Here is a 21,713-nt window from a genome sequence, read left to right on the forward strand (position 1 = left end):
TAAATAGGAATTTGCTCTGTTTGTAGAAGTGAGTTTAAACTGGTGCAACCACTTTAGCTGATGTAACTAATGTACATAAGATACTACCGTTGCGGATTTTATGTCTCATGTCCCTGTAATTCACTTTTGAGATTTATATTCTTTATTTGTGCATATGTAAACATGTGCAGTGATATTCATCACAGTGCTTATTTGAAATAGAGAAAAGTGAAAATAACCTAAATGCTTATCTATAGAGACATGGAATAAAATGTTCACCATGGTAAGAGTAGTTACTGTTTGTCATCATACAGAATTATTACAATATTAGTGTCTATTTTTCCCAGTCTGTACCTTTCATCCTTTTGACTTATTTATTGTATAACTTGAAGTTTGTACCTCTTGATGCCCTTAACCTATTTTGCCCCCCATCTCCCCTAGCATCTTATCTCAGGCAGCTACCTGTTTTCTGTATCTATGAGTTTGTTTCAAGGTTTTGTTTTTTTCATTTGGTTTTTTAGATTTGATATATAAGGTAAATCATATGGTTTTGTCTGTCTGACCTATTTCACTTAGCATAATAGCCTCCAGGTTCATCCATGTTGTTCCGTATGGCAAGCTTTCATTCTTTTTTATGACTCAGTAATATTCCTTTGTGTATATGTACCACCTCTTCTTTATCATTCATCTGCTAATGCACACTTAGGTTACTTCCATATCTTGGGTTTTGTGAATAATGATGCAATAAATATAGGGGTGCATATATCTTTCTGAATTACTGTTTTTGTTTTCTCCAGAAAACAATACCCATAAGTGGATTACTAGATCATATGGTATTTCTACTTTTTTGAGAAACCTCTATACTGTTTTCCATAGTGCTTCTACAATTTACATTCCCAATAACAGAGCACAAGGATTCCCTTTTTTCTATATCATGAACAACACTTGTTATTTCTTGTCTTCCTTGATACTTGCCATTTTGACTGGTGTGAGGTGACACTTCATTGTGGTTTTGATTTGCATTTCCCTGATTAGTGATGTTAAGCATTTTTTTTTTGTATGTTGGCCATCTGTATATCTTCTCTGGAAAAATGTCTCTTCAGTTCTTCTGTCCATTTTTTAAATTGGATTATTTGTTTGTTTTTTGTTGAATTGTATGAGTTGCATATATGTGTTGGATATCAAGCCCTTATTGGATATATCATTTGCAAATAAATTCTACAATTCAGTAGGTTGCCTTTTCATTTTGTTGATTATTTCCATTGTGCAGAAACTTTGTAGTTTTATGTAGTCTCACTTATATATGTTTGTTTTTGTTTCCTTGCCTGGGGAGGCATATCAAGAAAAAAGTTGCTAAAGCCAATGTCCAAGAGTTTACTCCTTTATTTTCTTCTAGGAATTTTATGATTTCAAGTCTTATGTCAGGTCTTTAACCCACTTTTACTTTATGTTTGTGTATGGTATAAGAAAGTGACCTAATTTCATTCTACTGCATGTGGCTGCCCAGTTTTCCCAAAACCATTTATAGAAGAGGTCATCTTTTCCCTATTGTACAATCTTCCCTCCTTTGTTGTGGACTAATTGACCATACCAGCCTGAATTTATTTCTGGGCTCTCTTTTCTTTTTCATTGCTCTATTTATCTACTTACAGGCTAGTACCATACCGCTTTGATTAGTATACCTTTGGTATAATTTGATATCAGGGAGCATGATGCCTCTAATGCGGTTTTTCTTTCTGAAGATTGCTTTGGCTGTCTTATTTGGGGTCTTTTGTGGTTCCATATAAATCTTAGTATTATTTGTTCTCATTGTGAAAAATGCTCTCCCCCCTCAATTTTTAAAGTACTATGGTTAGGGAGTGGTAAATCAGATCTGAAATCAAAGTAGGAAAAATAAATATATGAACATATTCAAGAAGTACAAACTTCCAATTATAAAACAAATAAGTCACAGGAATGAAAAATATAGCATGGAAATATAGTCAGTAATATTGTAATAACTTTGTATGATGACAGAATTAACTACTCCTATCATAGTGAGCAGTTTGTAAAGTATATAAATGTTAAATCACTGTTGTACACCTGAAACTAATAAAATATCATGTCAACTAGTTAATAAAATACTTAAAAAACATATGAACAAATGATTGCCTTTTTATTGCCATTTATTTTTATTTTTATTTTTTGCAGAGGAGGAGAGAGAATAGCATGAAATAAAACACTTATGTTGACTGATGTTCATTATGGTAGTATTTATAACAACAAACTTAGGAAAAATCTAAATTTATAATAGTGTAATAGTTGATGACACTGTACTCATAAACTGAAATAGTGTATAGTCACTAAAAATGAGGTCCTTTAAGACTTTTAATTAACAAATAAATGACTACTATGTAATAAATGACAAAAAATATATACACAAGCTATGTAAATATACCTTGATTTAAAACACACTAACTGAAACAAAACAGAAAATTAGAAGTGCCTAAAATGCCAACAGTGTTCATCTATGGTTTAAATGAGAATGGGTGATTTTAACTGTCTTCCTTATAGATACCCATATTTTTGACATTTTGTATAATAAACACATATTCCTTTTAGAGATCAGATAAAAATAATAACATTAGTTACGATAAAAAAAACTATCACATCACCTCTTCCTTTTCCTCCTCATTACTTGGGTCCGGAGTTAGAGAAGGAAAACTGTGCACCATTAGGGCAGCTTCCAACTTCGTCTCCCGCCTTCAGTCTTTCCTTATCCCCTGTATTCTGTCCTGAATAACCCCGGGTTAATCTACCTAAAATGAGTTGTCACTGATGAAGTGATGCATTTGGACAAACGCCAAGAAAGACTTCTCATCTGGAAGATAAAATCCAAATCCCTGACCTTGCTCTCCAGCTCCTCGCAGTCCGACCTGTACTCGCCTTTCCCATCTAACCCTCTGCTCATGGAACATGTGCTCATTTTGTTCCAATCGATTTAGTCTCTTCACTGCTGCACACGTCATGTTCATCTCTGACCTTGTACCTTTGGCCATGCTAAATGCTGCTCTACTTCCTCCATATGCAAAACTTTCCTTCCTATGATGTGCATAATAAATCTTTACCAGTTATAATAAATAGCTTTTCATAAAACCCAATCTATCCTTGAAAACTTCCTTCTAACAGGGCCATCACTGTTTCACTTTTCTCAAATGTGTCAATTTGAAAAGATTCCCTCTCTGAGCTATCCATGGCTTGAAAAGCAAAAGCTGCTTTTATAAATTAGAAAAAGGACCACCGTTCTCGGGGACAGACATAGGTCCTACTATGGCTCACAGTTTTGTGGGTACATAGTCCCCTTTTGCCTGGGTGGGGAGTCACTTTTATAGCATGATTAGAACAAATCCAAGGGATGATTGGGTCCAACATTGATATCATTCTCATTTCAAAGATTTCACTTCAATAATGTCAAGATTTTCACATTAAGATGATTCCAACTATTCTATCCAACTTTTGAGAATAGAAACAAAGCTTAATTTGTTCTTATTTACTTCCAGTATTTAGTTGTTAATTTTTTTTAATTTAAAAATTCAATTATATTTGATATACAATATTGCATTGGATTCACATGTACATTTAGTTATTTGACAATTATATACGTTACAAAATGCTCGCCAAGTTACCTTCTGTCATCAAAGGTAATACAATCTGACTATATTCCTTATGCTATACTTTTCACACCCACGACTTAATCATTTTGTCACTGGCAGTTTGTACCTCTTTAACCCCTTCACTTATTTCACCCATTCCCTTGAACTCCTCTATGGCAACTTCCAATTTATTCTCTGTATTTATGATACTCTCAGTATTTTTTTTCATTATACAGGAAGTGAAGAATTGTTTTGATAAACTACTATTACTATTGTAAGCTATATTGTGGATATAAATAAACAATTATTCAATATAAGTTTTCATTTTTAATTTAAGCAGTTTGGTTAATATTGATTAAATTTGTAACATGAAAAGGTTAATGCAGATGGTTTGCAAATTTTTAAAACATAAGGCAAAATGTGTATGTTTATATAAAGTGAAAGTTAAATGTCAGTAATACTCAGAGTGCATTACTACTCATGACTATAATGATATACAACAAAGCAAATCTGTACACAGAGAGTAAATACATACAAAGCTAATGCCAGAAGTACATATTATTCATTGGAGTGTCAGATACATGTTTTAGGCATGATATAAAGTTATTATTTAAGCGATTTTCAATTAGGCCATAATGCAAGAATGAGCTGGCTTATTTTGCTTCCACATTTGTTGGGGACTGTTTGCAAAGAGCATTCCTTTTGAAGCAATGCAAGTTTCAACTGAAATCAATATTGCTAAGATAAAGCTCAAAGTATTTATACAAAAGAAAGCAAAACAAAATGAGCCTGCAATATTGGACAAACAAAATATGCACACCTGGTTTCAATGAGGTGTATCAGAAATGTCAATCCCCTCAAATGACAACAGTTGGGAGAAAATAACCTGGCATATGTTACCGATGAATATAGTAGTTGATGTTCTAAACCTTTAGGGCTTAAAATATTTAAATTATGAAAAGATAACAACACACACACACACACACACACACACACACACACACACACACACACACACACACACACACACACACATACCAGTCCCACCTAAAACACAGGAGAGAAGAATCAAGTCGCTTCCCCTGGATTCAAAGACAATCCTGGACTGAACAGAGGAAGCAACACTTTTATTTAAGAGCTTTCTCATGACTGTCACTCTGCTACCTATTGGTTTAAGGAACAACTAAGTTGTTCACTTGTGAAGTTCTGCTCTTCTAAGTTGTCTACAGGGATTCTCAGACAAAGGGAGGAGCAATGGAAAAAGGAAGTTAGGGGAAATAATGTCCTTTTTTACATTTTAATTTTTTCTGTAACCAGAACTCCTCTTTTCAATATAAGCTAATAACATTTCTCCCATATTTGGTGCCTAGAAAATTCAAACAATGTCTTTTTAAGTATCTATTTAAAAAATACTTATGTTGGGCAAAGTGCCTCAAATTGTGTTGGATTTGCACACTCCTGGCTCTTTTAGTAACCCTGAAAACAGGTATTTATTACTAAGGTATGGGATGCCCTCAGACTAGTTGCTGCCAATGGTCTGGAACAGAAAGCAGAGTTTCTTGGTATTTCTTTAAGTAAACAAATAAATCAACACCCTTACCTTAGTAAGCCAAAAAGTGGTTTTCTGCTCTTACCTTCAGGAGAGCAGCGACATTGTGACTCAGTATCTAGTCCTAGCTTAGACTCTTCCAGCTACATTACTTTGGAAGGACAGGCCAGGAGAGAGCAGAAAAGGGATCTGAAATCTCCATGTAATAAAATATCCTGTCAGATAACACATTTCTGAAATGTCAGTGATGTGTGTTCAGAATCCTATATGAAATGAGGTCTTTTAAATTCCTTGTTGATTATCATTCTGAAGGACAGCATGTTATGAGGAAAGAACCCTGATCAGGAGTCGACAAGCCTGAACTCTAATCCTAGGGCTGCTCACATTTAGGAAAGAGAATTTGGACAGATACTATAACCTCTTTGGAGCTTCAGTTTCCTCCTCTGTAAAGCATGGCTGCTAAAGTCATTACATTTCAAGTGTCTTTCCAGCTTTTAAATTTACGAATTCTATGTAATTACCAGATACAAGGGGGATTCATTTTCTCCACATTCTCACCAACACTTGTTATTTCTTATCTTCTTGATGATAGACATTGTACCATTGTCAGGCGATATCTCACTGTGTATTTGATTTGCATTTCTCAGATGATTAGTGATATTAATCATCTTTTTATTACTGTCTTATGCAGTGACTATTTGGACATCTTCGTGGAAAAATATCTATTCAGATTCTCTGCCTATTTTTCAGTCACTTTTTGTTTGGTTATTGAGTTGTATGAGTTCTTTATATATTTTGGATTTTAATCCCTTATCCGACATATGTTTTGCAAACATTTTATCCCCTCCACAGTTCACTTTTTTATCTTGTTGATTGTCTTTTTAATTTTTTTTGATTACCTTTTTATCTTGTTGATGTGCAGAAGGTTTTTAGTTTCAAATGCAGTCCCACTTGTTGATTTTTGCTTTTGTTGCTTGTATTTTTGATGTCATTACCAAAAAATCCTACACAATGTAGATTGGAATATAAATTTGTTCAGCCATTATGGAAAACAGTATGGAGGTTTCTCACAAAGTTAAACACAGAATTACCATATTACCCAGCAGTCCTACTTCTGGGTTTGTATCCAAAGGAAATGAAAACAGGATATTGAAGAGATATCTGCACCTCCATGTTTATTGCAGCATTATTCACAACAGCCAAGATATGAAGACAATCTAAATGCAACAGATCAACAACCTGTCAATAGATGAATGGATAAGGATGCGGTATATACACATACAATGGAGTGCTCGTTAACCAGGAGAAAGGAAGAAATCCTGCCATTTGCAACAACATGGATGGATGTTGAGTGCATTATGTTAAGTCAAATAAGTCAGACAGAGAAAGACAAATGCAGTTTGATATCACTTATATGTAGAATTTAAAAAGCTGAACTCATAAAAATGGGGAGTAGAATGGTGGTTACCAGGGGCTGGACAGTGAAGGAACTGGGGAGATGGTCAAAGAATACAAACTTTCAGTTGGAAGAAAGTAAGTTATGGAGATCTAATACACAGAATTGTGATTACAGTCAACAATACTGTATTATATACTTCAAAGTTGATAAGACATTAGATTTTAAGTGTTCTATCCACAAAAATGAAATATTAATTATGGTATATGATAGAGGTGCTAGCTAATGCTATGGTGGTAGTCATATTGCAATATATAAATGTATCAAATTTACACCTTAAACTTACACAATGTTATGTGTCAATTACATACCAATCTAAAAAACAAAACAAAACAAAACAGAAAAGTGGTCCAATACAGCTTTAGCAAAATTATCTGGAAAGCTTCAAAAAGAAAGCATACTATACTTAGTAAGTCTGTGGTGTGTCTGAGCCCTATATTTCCCTATATTTTTTCTTTAAATTTTCCTTGTTATTTTAAATTATCACTGAATATTGGGAAACATTGCCCAAAGGTTAGTTAGCATAATTTGACATTGATTTTTGTTTTTTTCCTCCTGTCTTGAGTGTGGCATACAAGTTTACTCTGTCTTTTAAACAACCCAAATATGCCTAGAAAGGCATCCCTACCTTATGAATGGAAGCTGTGTGACTCTGAAAATCAGAAAGAAGCAGGCTCATCTTTAGGAACTGATATCAACATGTTTTCAAATACACAGAGATAAATGCTATGTTATGGGCTGAATTGGGTCCATCTAAAAGTCATAGCCCCAGTAACTCAGAATGAGACTCTTTGGAGAAAGGGCCTCCAAAGAGGTGTTGCAGTTAAACAAGTTCACTAGGGTGGGCCCTAATCTAGTATGACTGGTTCTTATAAGAAGAGGCACCTGGACACAGACATACACAGAAGAAAGACCACAGAAGACACAGGGAGAAGATGGACCATCTCCAAGACAAGGAGCAACGCCTTGGAAGAAACCAGCTCTGTTGATACCTTGATCTCGAACTTCTACCCTCCAGAACTATGAGAAAACAACGTGCTGTTGCTTAAGCCCCTGGCCTGTGGTACTTTGTAATAGCAGCCCTGGCAAACTAACACGTTGTCACTGATGTTCCAATTTGATATCTATTGTAGCAGCTCACAAAGGTTAGTTAATATCATACTATGTCCTTTAAATCATTTCACAAGCATTGAATATAATCCTATGAGGTGGGCACTGTGAACACAGCAGACCAAAATTCTTGCCCTTGTGTGTCTTAATCTTCATAAGCCAAGTATTCTGTGCCACAGGGGAGATTTTTTTTCCCTTGCCGTTAACAGTCATGCACAGAATTTGCTGTTATGAATCACATAAGTAACTCAATAAGTATTACCCAAATTCTGGTGAGCGTGGACAGTAAAAGTAAACTTAACATGAAATAGTAACTGAAAAACAAATATATTTATACTTTTATTATTGAAAAATAACTGGCATCCCTGTGTTCAGACAAATCAAAGGGAATGTGAATGAATACAAGCTCAAGACAGCAAGTCTGGCTGCAGGAGTTATTGGCTTCTCCAGTGTTACTCATGAAAAATAAACACTTCAATGTTTTTTAGATTTTACTATAGATTTTCTGCATTTATTACCACATTTTCCTTTCTAGGGAAAAGGAAAGCTGACGTCCTATTTGGAATAGTACTATCTGAAGGGCTTATAATTTCACAATAAATTTATCACTAAAAAGCCATAGCTTATTTTTTATTAGGACTTTGTGGAAAGTGCAATTTTTTTTTAAAGTACATTCACAATGACTCTTCCTGTACAAATACACACATACAAATGTTTACCATGAGTTGCATAGCAACTGTTGCAAAACTTGAAAGGCTTGCAAAGATTTATGTTGTGGCTTTCTTAGCCAACCGCATACAGTACATTTCAAACTGATAAGGAGCCTTTCACTTCATTCGTACCTAACAGACCGGTTAGGAATGAAGATTAGATTTTATTGTTACAATTATTAAAAATACAACAAAACAGTAATCCAGATATTGTAAGAGAAGAAGAAAAAAGTTCCTGTGTTACATTACTTCTTAAAGGTGTCTCCAATTTTATTGATAAAATCTCAATCTGATACACTGCATATAGGTCTGACTTTCAGAGTCTAAGCAGCAGACAGGGCATGCAGACAAAAATGCCTGCCAGGAACAAATGATGGGAGGTTCTGTAAAGACACAAGAATGCCCTGGAACAATTCATTTAAACATGCTTCTCTGTCCTTCCCCTGTTCTTATCTGAATTCATCCAAAAAGTTATGTGGGTTATGTTTTTAAATTATTTTTAAGCCAGCAAAGGAAAGCAAATGCTTGCATTCCTCTCAAGAACAGATGTTTTAATACTGTGAGGGTAATGCAGATTATACATTTAAGTGAGAAATCCTAGGGAAGGTGGCCAATCATATTCGGACCAAGTCTTAGTATTAAGAGGTTCTTATTGAAAGAGCGTGGTAATCAAATAAAACTTGACTTAATCTATCACACCAATCACAGTGACAGTCCACTATGAAAAGGGGACAGTGTTTATCATCCAGCACTTAAAAGCACTAATTTCAAGGCTCCGACCTGAAGCTGACCTTCAAATGCCATGAATTTCATGGTTTCGGGCAAACCTTGAGTAGTGGCAGCAGTATTCTGGTTGGCCCCAAATATGGAAAAAGAGATGACCAGCTTTGATGAAAATGTTCTTAAAAAAAGGGGGTGGACGTTTAGGTTCATACGCACAGCTTCCTACTAAATTAGTGGATGAAACAACTGCTACCGGCTCAATTTTCCTATCAGCACAAAACGTGAAAACTACCACAATCTGATTACATTTTCAATTGACGACACTGTTACTCTCAAATTCTCCTCACCTAAAGCTTTAAAGGTCTGCAATCACTCCAGGTAAAGAATGTCACTCTACTGCCTATGCCTTAGCTTGGAAGGTCTCAGGAGAAGCCAACCCTTTACTGGGGAGCAGGCTGATTGAGGGCTGGTGAATCAGAGTTCACACACAGAGTTTTCCACTTTCTAGTAAATTCATGGATTGGAAGTAATAATCTATACTGAACACTAGAATTCCATGGATGACTAAATAACACAGTCCCAAGCACATTTTCCACAATGACATCTGCAGGAAGCCAAATGAAGAGTTTTTTCTTACTAAGATTTAAAAACTATTCCTCTGAATCAAAAACTGTGACAGGCCATAAAAAGCTGAAACAACATCTAGCAGCTGCAAGTGTTTGACAACAAAATATCACATGACTCTTTTTTTACCATTCTTATATCCAGTGTTGGTGAATTTGCATTGTTACAGTACTCAAGGAATGATCAGTTGTGAACAACTTCAAGTGAGAGAGAATGTAAACTAAGAACTGTTAGAAGAAAAATACAACTTCACTGAAACATTTGAATTAATATGCCCCTCAGACACCAGAATCCCTAAAGACTCTTTCTTACAGAAATTTCTCTTGTAATTCAATATTTATTCAGCATATTATTAAACAGTCATTAAGGGGAATTGTGGAATGTTTTGTGGGAATCTAGCTGAGAAATGAAAGGGAGTTATTTTCAATTATGTGTTCAGTAAGTTCAATGGTCAGAAAATACCTTCAACCTCCTTCAAATTTTCTATGAGTGGAAGACCTTATTTTGGGTAAGAACTAATGTTAAAGAGTTATTTATTTTAAAATAGATTGACAGAGTAAAATGAGTATAAGCAAGTAGTTGAAACTAGGGATAGTGATAACAAATGCCTCAGGAGATTGCTGTGAGGGGGAAAATGAAGTAATGTCATGGAGGTGGTTAGCATGTCTATGAAGTCTGAAGGACACCAGTGACCCCTCCAAATGGCTGAATCCCATTTCCACTTCCTGAAAAGTGGCTTTGCCAGTTTTCCTCCTACCTCAGTGGATGCTTCTCCTTAGCTATTTGTTGGTTCCTCTTGATCACCTTCCTTCTGCAGGCTGGAGTGTTCCAAGGCTTATTGCTTAGACAGCTTCTTTTCTATTTTGTTTGCCTTTTTCCTTTAGTGATCTCATCTGGTTTCAAAGCATTGCATGTGCTATACATGCTGACTACCAGCAAATTCCTATTTCTAACTGGCACCTTTTTGCTAGCTCAGTAAACGGCAGCTCCATTATTTGGAGTCATTCTTTGCTTACACCCTACATCCAACATCTGTTAACCCATTATGTCCTCTGAAATCTACCTTCCATCTTCCAGTGGGGTACACTTTTTCTGGTCAAAAGGCATGTAGTAACCCTCCTACTGACTGCAAATGACAGAAATGATGTTCTCTTCTTAGAGTAAGAGAACCATACCCACTCACCAAAGAAAATTGAGCATTTCTGTAAATTACATGGTGAATACCTCACTTATGTGTGTGTCTGCAGGGATAAATGTTCAAAGTAGGGATGATACCACCTACCTTAGATAATGTTATAAGGATTAAGTAAAGTAGGATAATTGAAAAATTGAGCATTCTGCATAGCCAGGAACTATCATACACACTATTTTTATTGTATATTTTATTATCCACACTGTATCAGCTTTAGTCAAGATAAACAATTATTTTTAAAAATTTGGTGGGTGATTTATGTCAGTTTGTTCTGCATGGAGTGATATTACCTATTCAGTCAGCGTTCACTGATATCCCTGCCCAACATTCTTATAACACTGACATGACAAATCAGAGCTTGTCCTGCCCCAAAGGGAAAATCCTTGTTCAAACTTCTTCCGCTGCTAAAACAGATTTATATTCAGTAGCTGTTCTGTGGGGGAGAGACGGGCATTTTACAACAACAAGTTTGGTGAATGCAAGTCTAGGTATGTTTTGAATAACTCTGTGCTGAGAAACTGCAAAAAAAAAAAATGTGTAATAATATCCTTAGCTCACAGCTCTAATTTCAGTTTTTTTGAATTCTTATTTCTTGCCTATAAAGTCTTTATATGAAATAAAACAAACAAAACCCCACCCCAAATGCAGGATTTCTCTAGTCAGGCCCACTGTGTAACTGCTGTTATCTTAACTACAGTGTATGGGGTTGTGTTGAAAGAAACTTCTATAAAGTAGCCAGATAGCATGTAGTGCTCATTTCAACAATGGAGAAAAATATGAATGGCAATTATTTTGTGAAGTGCTAGGTCATTTCTTTTTACATTCTTCATCACTCTATGACATTCCTGTCATGCTATAAAGTCTTCAGTGCTCATCCACAAATCTGAGCAGGTCCAAAAAATAAAAGGGCAGACCACTATATATTTTTTCATGTTGGCCACTATAGTAAAATTAAAATGTGTCACATTTTTAGAATTCTGGCAAGGTCAAAAAAAAATCACCGAATGCAAAAAGGAATGTGGAATATTATGTGAAAAGTTGCTGCTATCATCCCCAAGCACACCTGAGAGGCCTTTTCTTTCTGTTGATATAAGTAAGATATGGCTTAAAAAACAGAGGCAGATAAAAATAAAATCATTCCGTGAACCGTATATATGACTATTTTTATGTGCTCATACTGAAGGGATGAAGATGAATGGCCATGGTGTTGTTCTTACCTCTTGATGGACAAACCTGTGTCCCTTGGGTAAGGACCACAACAGAGGTTAAAAACCAAGTTCTGGGACAGCAATTAATTCTGCCTGGAAAAATTAAGAGGAACCAAAAAAAAGAGGAGTAAGTGAATCTACAGTTTAGAGAATAACAAAATGCTTAACACAGATTAGAGGAAACACTGCAGGTATTTACAAGGAGCTGAGCTGGGAAAACAAGTATGGCTCTGAGTCAAGAGGAAGAGGCAGTGTGTGGCGGAAGTGCTGCCCTGGATGGGAGGGCGGATGGCAGGAGGTGAGGAGACAAAGCAGGTGTGGTTAGGAGGCCTTTGTGTGTGCCAACTTATGGAATTTGGACTTAATCACAAAGCGGAGAGTCAAAAAGATTTCAAGAAAGGTAGGATACCATAAGTTTATATTTTTGCCTTTCTACTTCTATTCTGTGTGACGAGTTACAGACTGGGGCAAAAGGCTGTGTAGGCTCTGGTGGAAGACGTAAACTATCCTTTGGAATTTGAACGGTTGCCCATGCTGTTTGTTTTTGTCAGGAATTACCTTTCTCCCTTCTTAATCTGGCTGATATCTACCCAGCAATGAAGATTCACCTCCTCCAGAGGCTTTCACTCCCTCTCATTCCACTACAGCTAAGCTAGTTGCCCTTTTCTGATCCTGATAATTCTGTTCACTAGCTCTAGCACTGGAATTATTGCATCTCTCTCTCCCCCTTGTCCATAAGCTATTTCAAAGCAGAGGATAGATTTTATGTCTCCTGGATAATTTTGATCCCTAATTCTTTTGTGATCTGACAGAAAAATATTAACGAAATGTTGAAAAAAAGTATGCTTTACAAACTGATGACTACCACTGAGGAAAAGAAATGGAGAAGGTGTCAATGTATTGTGACTGTAGTTGAATCAACAGGAATTGGTCTCTGATAGAATAGGGAGTAAAAGAGAGAAGAATGTGGCATGATATTAAATATATCTAGCTTGAAAGAATGAGTCAACAGTGATGTAACTATCTAGCATAAACAAAATAGGTAAGGATGGAAGAAAGAAAACCTTCAGGTCAGGTCATTTTAAGTAGGGGAGTTGTGGGGTATTGACATGGATATGCTCAATGGATAACTGCAAATAATTCCATGGTGTTACATATTGAGAACTGGTCAGGGACAGAGATTGAGAGGCATTAACATGTATGTATCTGTGCTGGTTAGAACCAGGGAATGAGAGTACAAATAAAATGAGCAGAGAAGATAATCAAGGAGAGGATTCTGGGATTTCCCAGTACCTAGATATAAGCAGAGGTGCAGAGGTGGCACTGGAAGCTGAAATTTATCAGCCAAAGGATAAAGCCAAAGAAGAGAACCCGCAGGTCCTGGGGGCATTAGTGATTCTGCAGCCGTGGGAGAAGACAGTGTTGATTAGTGGAGATGACTAGCAACATCAAAGTGGAGGAAAGGTCAAGAAGGAAGAGGGATACAGTTCACTGTAGTTAGTAAGTGGGTAGTTTTCTGTGTCTTAGGTATAGAGAAGCTTCACTGAGGAAATAAGGAAGAAAGAGGGCCTTAAGAAAATGGAGCATGAAAGGAAAAAGTGAGTTGAATTTTTTCATTAAGTTTGACAATGAGAAAAAAGCAGAATAATGGATATATGGGAAGGAAGATTAGAAAATGGCTTACTATAAGGGGTGAAATCTATGTCTATTTACAATCAAAACAGAAGAGGCTTAATGAAATAAAGGAATTTGAAGAGAGCAGAGAGATAATATCCACTGTAGGTAAACACAGGGCAAGAGTGTCCTTTTCATAAACTGTATGGAAGGGTAAAAAGTCACAGTATTTTCCACAAGTCTAAAAATGCCCATTTTATAAAATCCTGTAACTTCTTATGCAGCATTTTATCCCAAGAAAATAATCATAGGTACAAGCCGAGGATATTCATTGCAGAATTATTAATTTGAAGAATAAAAATAAAATTAGAACTTGAATGTTCATAGAGGAAGATTGTTTAAATGATGATACTGTTTGTATACACACCAGCCATTATGCTGTTAATAATTTTCAGTGTACATTGTCACAATGTAGAAATGAACCCTAAAAGCTTAGGGATATAATTGCCTCTGTGAGCTAAACTATAAAGCAAACAAGAGGATTTAGACCCTACATTTACATTGTGCAAAGAGACTAAAGAACAACCAGCTTAAGATCTTGCTCATTGTTCCCTAACTTAAAGTTAATAAACATCATCTAAAAATAGACCGTTCAAACATCACTCTGATATGCAGGGCACCTACCAGATGTGCAACAGGCTTGAAAAGGAGCAGCTAGACTCAAGTTAAGGGCTCACAGGACAGCTTTGTCGGTACAAGTGAGGGAAGGAGAATTTTGAGAAGCATGGATGGAAACAACATCAAAGCATTAGAAAGGTCATCACTATTCAGTGATGGAAAGGGACTAGGATTCCAAAAAGTGGTAACATTCACCTGTTTAAAGAAGGTAGAATTCCATCATCAACCAGAGGCAACTACTGGAGGATTAAAATAGCCACTATTATCTGTATGTAGATCCCAATACATGGACTGGGGAAAGCTAGCATACTGAGATGCAAAAGTCTCGGTGAAGTTTAATAGAGTTCAAGGTCAATTTATATGTATCTTCCCACACTTTTTTTTCTTTGTCTTGCTCCTTACCCACCTCCCTACTCTGCCATCCTTTGCCTGAAGCATCCAATACTCTGGAATCATCTTTATTTTCCTCACTCCTACCTTGTTCTCTAAAAATGCCCACTGCTTCAGCTAATTTCAGATAGGGCACTCTGAGGGTAAACTATGTGAAACTAATAACAACTATTGTAGATAAGTGGGTCCATCCATAACTAACAGGTTCTCAATTACCCAAAGGTCATTCACGTGATAGATAAATTCAATTATTCAACACACTGAACAACTAACATGGACTGGGCACTATTCTAGGTGCTGAGGATACAGCAGTGAACAAAATAAACAAATATTTCTGCTTTTATGGAATATACATTTTACTGGAGAGAAACAGACCATAAAGAAATAAAACAATGTTGGATGGTGAGATGTATTACAGAAAATGTAAATCAGGGAAGGGATAAGGGGGACAGAGATGGCCTCAGAGAAATGGTGACTTCAAGCAAAATTTAAAGGAGGTGAGGGTTGTGGCTATGTGAGGAAGAGTATTCTAGGCATATGCAACAGCAGAGCAAACCTTCTAAGGCAAGAAGTATGCCTGGTGTACTTGAGGAACGGCAAGGAGGGGACACTGGCTGTGCTGGGGGGCAACGGCAGCAAGGAGCCAGGTAACGTGGGACCTTACAGGGTCACTGCAGGAATGAGGAACATACCCTGAGTGAGCTGGGACTGGAAGTTGCCAGATAAAATGCAGGATGCCCAATTACATTTTAATCTCAGAAACACAACGAATGATTTTTTTTGTATAAGAATGGCCCAAAGTGATAAAATCATTCACTGTTTTCCTGAAATTAAAATTTATGTGAGAATCCTGTATCCTTATTTGCAAATTCTGGCATCCCTAGTGGGGAGCCACTGCAGAGTTCGAAGTAAAGGAGTGATATTATCTACCTGAGGCTTGAAAGGGATCATATGCACTGCGTGATGAAGAAGGGCCGCGGAAAGGCAAAGGTGGAGACGTGGAGGTGTGTGGGAGGCAGTTCCGATGATCCAAATGGAAAGGTTGAGGTGGGAATCAGATATTCAAGAGAGGATTTCAGGATAGATGAAGGGGCTGGGTTTATAAATGGGGGAGCCAACAGCTTATGGATAGTACAAGAAGACATGAGATTTGATGAGATCAGCAGAGGAGTAGGTGTTGAATAGGAAAAGGTGAGCAACACAGTTTCTGAATCTGGAAAATCAGTCTTCATTAAAAAAGGAATGAGCCTCAAGAAGCTCCTGTAATTCCAGGCCACAGAGAGGATGAGGAATGAGTAGATGGGGCTGAAAAGGAGCACTTAGTGAGGGAGGATGAAAATGGAGAAAGTGTGATGATCTGGAAACCAAGTGAAAAAGGGTTCAGCAGGAAGGAATGGAGGATCAGCAGCATCAGAGTGATGACAGGTTTGATAAGAGGGCAGAATATACCACTGGATTTAGCAATGTGCATTTTCTGGAGACCTTAACAGGTGGTAAAGTGATAGGGGCAAAAAGCTTGACCGATGAGCATGAGTTTAGGAGAGAATAAAAGGGGAGCACCTGGAGACACAAACACACAGAGCTGTGCTGAGGAGCGGCTGACAAGGAGGGCGAAGAACAGGACCGGGGGTTGGATAGGGGTGTGGGATTAAGGCAAGGACATTTTCTCTTAAAATGGAGAAATTATAGTGTATTTGTTTGCTGCAGGGAATGAACCAATAAAAAAAAAAAAAGGTCAGGGAGTAGTGGTGGATGAGAAGAAATGGGAGAGAAGGAACCAGGTAGGCACCCTAATTCCCCAAGGTTTGCCCAAGGTCACAGGAAGGAAGTTCAGGTGTTCAGGGTGATGAGATAGGTGGGCAAAGAGCATGATGAGAGCTTGTGGAAGCCCTTTTCTCATTGCTTGTATTCTTGTGAAACAGAATACTTCCACCTGGAAGTGAGGGCAGGAGAAATGATACTAGGGGTGTGAATGGAGAGAAGAAATTGTGAAAGGGTAGTCTCAGAGAGTGGGAGGAGGGTGCACAAAGAAACTGTAGAATCATTGCCCAGGAACACTACAGATATTTGAACCTAAAAAAGACATAATTTCAGGTGGAACAACAGGATTTCATTCATGGACACTCTTCATGTTGTCTGTGTGTGTGTGTGTGTGTGTGTGTGTGTGTGCGCGCGCGCGCGTGTGTGTGCATGGGTGTGTGCTGGTGGGGTGAGGATTTTGTGGTTGGGTATTTCCAGAACTTTCTTAAATCAGGTGCACTTAAAATTTCAGACTAGGAGACCCATAAATAAGGGGTCAAAGTAGGCAAATGCTGTGGTGATGGAGACAAAGAAAAGTGCAGAATAAACACTGAGTACAAAGGAAGACAAAGAAATGGTGCCCTTTGGGAGGAATGCCGCGGGGTCCCTACAGAATCACTAGAACCTCCAACATGTTGTGAGATCAACGAGAATTTTCAGAATTTTGTTGCTCAGCACCTTTAAGAACTTGGCTATGAGAGATTTAAGAAGAGTCGATAATAAACTAATTTACAAATTTGCAAAACAAACTGATACAAAGAGTTGGCTAAAAAAGTTAAACTTCAATATTAGAAACTCAGTCAGGCCAAAAGAATCTGTATTTAAATTGAGCATTTGTCTAATCTGGTCATCACAGTGAATTCAATATGCTACTTCCTATTCAATGTGAAAAATACTGTAATTTAAATTCTAATTTTAATCATTTTATAACTAATTAGCTCACAGAAGAGTATTTGGATAAAAGTATTGACTTTATGAGGAACTTGCAACTTCCAGCATAAGTAAAATACAGATGGTTTCAGACAATCAATTTTAACGACACTTATTAAGTCTGTAATGTGAATACTAATGTAATGAAATATGTTCTTTTTTTTCCCCTCTTTTTCACAAATGGTTACTTTAAAGTAATTTATCTTTCTAAATGTCTTTCCTATTCACTGATGTGGAAATACTTTCTGGCTTCTGATGATTTTATGCAGAATCTATGGAAATAATTATATACTAGTACCAGCAAAAGTGTGGTTTTAGATGCTCTGATCAACTGTGGTTTTGGCTTGTGCTACTGCTATTTTGAATCTAGGAAGTGGTTAGTTTTGTTTTTGGGGTTTCAAGTATAGACTTACGTAATTGTTGACACTAGGCTAACCTCTTCCTTTGATATTCAGAGCATGGTATAATCCTGTATCAACTGGGTTAAGCAGTTTCTCAGTGACCTTTGGAAATACTTAGGTTTTACTGAGTCCATTGCTACAACCTGAAAACATTTATTTCCTGTGGTAGCCAGACTGAATGAAGTTGGTAAGATGTGAGGTTTTCCCTTTAACTAAATTTGGAGTGCAGTCAGAAAAACTTATGAATCTTAAACAGCTGTTCAGAAAATAAGGGTTTTCTGATTTCACTAACCAGTAATGTACAAAATAAGGGTGAGGCCCATAATTCTTCACTTGAGAACTACATACTCTGATATGGTAAATAATGAACACATTTGTTACTGAGAATATTTATTTTTATTTACATATGACATGAGACTCAAATAAACCCAAAGTATTTCTGTGGGAGAGGTGGTGCAAAGACTGGCTATAATTACAAAATATTTTATGACTATAACCACCAGAAGGCCATGGGATTTTCTCAAGGCCTGCATGAGCATATACACACATGCGCATACACACAGACACACATACTCCATCTTGAACCACTGAAAATAAGGTCCCCTGAGGAACAAAGGCTGACACAACTGGGAAACTAAAGAAGCTGGGGATATCCAGTCTGATGGGGTGAAGAATTTATGGGGCATCACTTAAAAAAACTGGAAATGATATTTTGCTGCAGCATGGAATCATGAAAAGAATGTGGAATTTTGAATCAGAAGATTTGGGCATTGACCTAGATGCACCATTTATTATTTGTGGGTGTGATCATTGACAAATCACTTATTTTCTCTGTTTTATAGTATTTACCTATAAGACAAGGATAATAACACATAAGATACCTAATTTACCAGGTTGTTTTGAAGCTCAAACAAGATGATGTGCATAAATATATTTCATAAGGTAGTTAAGTGGTTACACATTATTAGTGATGAAGGAAGTCATAAAATTACTACATGCAGTTTCAAAGGAAATTTTGGGACCAGTAAAATGGAGTTAAGAGAAAAGGAAATTTTTTGCTTAATGCAAGAAAGAAATTTATATAAACAATCCTGGTTAACAATGAAGTGGTCTTAAAAATTAAAACACAACATATTCATAAGATTTGTGCCAAAGTCACAAAGTCACTTTGTTTGGGAAGCAAAGAGATTGTGAATCAGAACGAAGATATGCAAAACTAATCAAAAAATTTATTTTTGTATTTTGAAACTCTATGTATTTGGATAGAGAAAAATATGCAAATTTAATAGTACAAAGAGAATCTTTGCCCTAAATTGACCACCAAGATCAATTGCTTTGTGTACTGTAAATCCTACCCACATTAAATTTTCTTAATAAAAATACTAAGTTCAAGAAGCAAACACACTCCACATCGCTAGTCATCAGAGAAATACAAATTAAAACCACAATGAGATATGACCTCACACCAGTAAGGATCGCCACCATCCAAAAGACAAACAACAACAAATGTTGGCGAGATTGTGGAGAAAGGGGAACCCTCCTACACTGCTGGTGGGAATGTAAATTAGTTCAGCCATTGTGGAAAGCAGTATGGAGGTTCCTCAAAGAGCTCAAAATAGAAATATCATTTGACCCAGAATTCCACTTCTAGGAATTTACCCCCTAAGAATGCAGCAGCCCAGTTTGGAAAAGACAGATGGACCCCTATGTTTATTGCAGCACTATTTACAATAGCCAAGAAATGGAAGTGACCTAAGTGTCCATCAGTAGATGAAAGGATAAAGAAGATGTGGTACATATACACAATGGAATATTACTCAGCCATAAGAAAAAAACAGATCCTACCATTTGCAACAACATGGATGGAGCTAGAGGGTATTATGCTCAGTGAAATAAGCCAGGCGGAGAAAGACAAGTACCAAATGATTTCACTCATATGTGGAGTATAAGAACAAAGAAAAACTGAAGGAACAAAACAGCAGCAGAAACACAGAACCCAAGAATGGACTAACAGTTACCAAAGGGAAAGGGACTGGGGAGGATGGGTGGGAAGGGAGGGATAAGGGCGGGGAAAAAGAAAGGGGGCCTTACGATTAGCATGTATAGTGTGGGGGGGGCACGGGGAGGGCTGTGCAACACAGAGAAGACAAGTAGTGATTTTACAGCATCTTACTATGCAGATGGACAGTGACTGTGAATTGGGATGTGGGAGGGACTTGGTGAAGGGGGGAACCTAGTAAACATAATGTTCTTCATGTAATTGTAGATTAATGATACCAAAATTGAAAAAATAAAAATAAAAATACAAAACAAAAACAAACAAACAAAAAATGCACTTCCTCACCCACGAGGTGCTGCTCCCTCTCTCTGGGGGCAGCCCTTTTCTCTTCAGATAATAAAATCTTTTGCATGGGAAAAAAAAGAAAAGTAAATACAGAAATTTTGCACCAATTATTTATTGGGATTTTAAAAATCACAGTTACCTATTAAACTAAACAAGCTAAGATATGTTAAAGTATTATGTAATTTGAAAGTCATGATACAAACTTAGGTATTGATATGGTGCTATACTAAGAAATGTGTAATTCAGTTAATTAACAGGGTGGTAACTTGGACATTTTTTATTACTTCATATAACCTGAATCTTTTTTCCTGTCTTACTTTTAACTTTCAGTTCTGGCATGAACACAAATTTCACATCTTCAAAGTGGCAATGATTTCTTAGGCAAACCACCAAGGATTTTCCCAGGATCAACATTCCTCTTGGGCCCAGGGCTACTGCTCCCTGGCTTCAGGCTCTTGGACTTCGGTTCAGCACAACAGAACCCAGCGGCTGGCAGTTTTCCAGCCAGCGCTACTTATGATTGTGCTATTGGCTATCACAGCAACATCTGTCTGCCACCAGAGTATCCATGAAAGAGGTTAGTCATCACTCATTCATTCACTTTAAATTTATCAAAAGTCTGGAGTGCTAGTTATGTGCAGGTACTCTGCAAAAAGTGAGAATACACTAATGAATAAGAGAGTCTTCTGTGGCAAGGCATTTAGATGCACTGCAGTTATACCTGCAAAAAAGTATAATATTATTTTTTTTATGTTCAATTTGTGATATATTTATTGGGAACTTGGAAATTTAGAAATGACCGTGTTGAGTTTGACATGCCTTCAAAACATCTAAGTTAGAGACCTCAAAAATGAGGTTTGTTTTTTTTTTTTGAATATAGAAACAACTGCTTTAGGAAATCAAGAAGCAAAACAGAACAAATAATGTGAAAAATGTACCAAAATAACCTCATAAAGAAGGGTTATTTAAAATAAGATTTGAAGTCAAAGGAATTAATTCACCTACTAACTGAAGAAAAATCCACTGAATACAAAGCAGTGCAAAGATTTTATAGCAGTTAAATAAATCTTCAAAACAAAGTTCTACATTTAATTACTTAGCATTACATATATCCCAACAAAATTGTTCTAAAAGGAATAAGTTAGAAGAAGTAATCTTATGTATATGTAATACAAATGCAAGTCTTAAAACATATTAAAAACATGTATTCCCTACCTAATGCTTACAGGTGTGGTAGCAACAGTGTGACACGCTGTCTGCTTACGATGGGCCTCGAAGTCTAATCTCCTTTTGGCCATCAACTTTCAAATCTATTCTAGGAAGGCCTGACAACTTTGATAGGCCTAATGAAATCTTCCCGTTTATTATTCATA

General features: G+C 36.7%; 1 protein-coding gene and 1 long non-coding RNA gene across 9 annotated transcripts in view; one reads left to right on the top strand and one right to left on the bottom strand.

Moving 5' to 3' along the window:
- PDGFC (platelet derived growth factor C) overlaps window positions 1-21,713 on the bottom strand; it is a 203,986-nt gene that overhangs the window by 12,088 nt on the left and 170,185 nt on the right. The gene's annotated exons all lie outside the window — the stretch shown is intronic.
- LOC130682546 (uncharacterized) overlaps window positions 6,890-21,713 on the top strand; it is a 40,283-nt gene continuing 25,459 nt past the window's right edge. The window contains exons 1-2 of one of the 2 annotated variants that reach the window (XR_008995767.1): window positions 6,890-12,583; window positions 20,671-20,921. This is a non-coding gene — a long non-coding RNA (uncharacterized LOC130682546). The remainder of the gene's footprint in view (window positions 12,584-20,670; window positions 20,922-21,713) is intronic. The other variant, XR_008995765.1, reaches the window with a different exon arrangement.

The sequence above is a fragment of the Manis pentadactyla genome, chromosome 1 (genome assembly GCF_030020395.1).
Source record: "Manis pentadactyla isolate mManPen7 chromosome 1, mManPen7.hap1, whole genome shotgun sequence".
Lineage (NCBI taxonomy): Eukaryota > Metazoa > Chordata > Mammalia > Pholidota > Manidae > Manis > Manis pentadactyla.